We start from the raw sequence: 2,851 nt of genomic DNA, 5'->3' as shown, positions 1-2,851 counted from the left end.
ATTTATTGTGCATTTCTTTATTTTAATTATTATTACATTGTAATTTATAATTATTCAGCTCATCATAATGCAGGATCAGTGCGGGCTCCCGGGTGGTCAGTGCAGGCTCTTGGGTGGCCAGTGCGGGCTCTCGCCAGGGGTCCAGAGAGTATCACTGGCGGCTAGCGGTGCAGCAGACTTGACTCTTTCTTAGGCGGTGCTCCTCACTAGGGCCCCAAAAGGCCCCAGCGAGCAGCCTTCTAGTATGCCTGATTAGAGGGCCATCTCTGCCTGATTGCCTGACCCCTGAGTTATACGATATTTGCAAATGAAAATGTGTTGCAGAAAAGTGACATAAAAAGGTGTCTCCCTCTCCTGCACCATACCAGGCAACATGGGAAGGGTGTTTTGCCAGGGGGTCCCTTGTTCCCATGTCAATGAGCACAATGGCTTCTTCCCCACAACCCCGCCTGGTGTTTGTGGGAGTCTGCGGGCAGGGGGCTTTTAGGAATCTGGGAGTCCACTAAATAAAAAAAATAAGGGGGGTCATAAATGGGGCACCCAGATCTCGCCCCCTCCTCGTGAATGAGTAAGGGGGGTTTTGGGATTATTCTTAGCAGACCCTAAAGGGCCTGGTAAGAATTAGGGAGGGGACTCCATTCTGTGAGGTTTTTTTTTGTTTTTATTTTAACGTTTTACAACATAAATTCATTCAGAAGGACATTTGGAAAACATTTCAGATGCATCTGAAATTTTCATAATCGAAAATTCGGATACGTTCAGATTTGTTATTTCTTTCATTTGGTAAATCAGATGCATCCAAATGTCCGAATATGCTGATATTCATCCAAATTTCAATTCGGAACATGACAAATCTTACATGTCTAATGGAAATCTGCAACTAAGACACAGAAGAAAATATTCTTACAGGGTTCATGCCTAACCTTACTCGCGGTTCTTGCCTTCCCTTACTAAAGAAAACATTTTGATTCCTGTCTGTGTTGCGGTTAGAGTTCCCCTCACTGCTTGCCAGCAGAACAGGAAGTAAGGTCTTCTATTAACCCCTCCCTACGCTATTCAAAACAGAGAGAAAAGTTTTAGCTGGACAAAACACCTTTATTCTTAAAGGAGAACTATGGGGTCAGGGCTTTTCCCCATAGTTCTCCTAAGGGTAATGGGAGGACACAAACTAGCGTCCTCCCGTTACCCTAAGCTCAGTATACCACGAGCTACAGCTCCCGGTATACTAAGACGCCGGAACGGATCCCGACATTGCTGTCGAGATCCACCTATCCAGTGGCAGAGCCAGCTGTGCCCGCCCCCTCCCCCGTCCGTTCCGCCAGTCAGCGTTAGAGAATCGGACAGCGGAGGGGGAGAATCCCTTCAGGGAGCGGTGAGTGACAGTCACAGCTCGCTGCAGGCATAGATCGAGACGTGAGCAAGCGACAGTATGTGTTCGCTCACCTCCCGATCTACTGAGCCGTCCTGTGACAGTTTCATTGTCACTGGTCGGCTCAGATTATGGGGCTGAGTGAAAATCACTCACATAATTCTCCTTTTAACTGTTATTTTGCCACAATGGTAGATTTGAATGTTAATGGCAAGTCAGAAATCCTTAACGTTTAAAAAATGAGGAAAGTGTTGCCCAGTGATCCATGGTAGCCAATTAAAGATCAGTTTCTTTGTATGGCTGTTTTAATTTGCTATAAATTGGGGGGCAAAATTATTTAAAAAATAGTATGTATCTAGGTTTCATGCTAACCAATAGTTAAAGCAGAATTTTAGCCAAAAATTGCAAAATCAAATAAAAAGCCCCTTAAAAGATTACATAAATAAACAGCTTTTGCTGCAATATTCAGCTTCAATCCAGAGATTTCCTCCGCAATACTTTTTTGCTGCCAGACTTAGTCTGATGTCCATTATTATTTACCCCACTTCCTCTGTGCCCAGGTTATCCTGGACCCATCCCAGCCTGTGTCTGGACACTGAAAGGAGAAGTGGCATAGCAATGATCTTATCTCTGTCACTCTGCCTTCTCCTCCTGTCAGCATTCGTTTTGTCAGCCCTTGAACTGATTGTCTCATTGTGTTGTTGCTTCCTCTCGCACTCCTATACAGGGACTGTAAGAGGCTGATACCCGGTCATATGCAGGTACTTACACTGCTTGCATTTAAAAAAAAAAAAAATGGTAATGTTATATTAATGATTACAGAGCTACTTTAATTTGTGTTTTTTTATCTCTGTTCAATGTTCAGTTTTAGAGGAACTCAACAGAATGTTGTTTAATTTTAAAAAAGGTAACCTTTTATTGAAATAACAGATCTTTACTTGTAATACCTGGCACGTAAAGTGACTCGTATAAATGTAAACGCGCCCATTTACAAGATCTGTCATTTTGTTAAGCGTGCATACATTTGCAGTAAATTATCCAGAAATGAAAATGTGTTTGTTTCAGTTCCCATAAAGTTTTTAGATTTATGCAAATCTCTTTGAAGCAGAGAGGCTTTTTCCTAATGAAGGTTGGCATCTTGTTGCACCATCTTGCACCAAGACTAGGCGTTTATAATTAAAAAAGGAGATGCTGCAATACAGAAACTTCATTTTGTTAAAATATAAATCAGCTGTGGAAATATGCTGAGAAGCACACAATGGAACAAGGAATGAAATGTGGCCCTGGGTCACTGTTTGTTTTTTCTTTTTACATTCAAATTAACCTGTAGTGTGTGTGTGTGTGCGCGCGCATATGCAGTACTGTGCAAAGGTTTTAGTGTGAAAAAATGCTGTTAAGTGAAGAATGCTTTCAAAAATATATGAACGTATTTTTCGCTCCATCTCCCCCCCCCCCCCCCCCCCAAAACGGGGGGAGAAGAAG

At 42.6% G+C, this 2,851-nt stretch overlaps 1 protein-coding gene across 1 annotated transcript in view; it reads left to right on the top strand.

Annotated features, from left to right (window-relative positions):
• The window catches only part of MAST4 (microtubule associated serine/threonine kinase family member 4), a 442,223-nt gene that overhangs the window by 98,454 nt on the left and 340,918 nt on the right, over positions 1-2,851 (top strand). The gene's annotated exons all lie outside the window — the stretch shown is intronic.

This window comes from Nanorana parkeri, unplaced genomic scaffold (assembly GCF_000935625.1).
Source record: "Nanorana parkeri isolate BGI_ZX_2015 unplaced genomic scaffold, ASM93562v1 scaffold34, whole genome shotgun sequence".
Classification (NCBI taxonomy): domain Eukaryota; kingdom Metazoa; phylum Chordata; class Amphibia; order Anura; family Dicroglossidae; genus Nanorana; species Nanorana parkeri.
The sequence above is the reverse complement of the archived record's forward strand: the minus strand, read 5'-3'. Positions and strand labels throughout refer to the sequence as shown.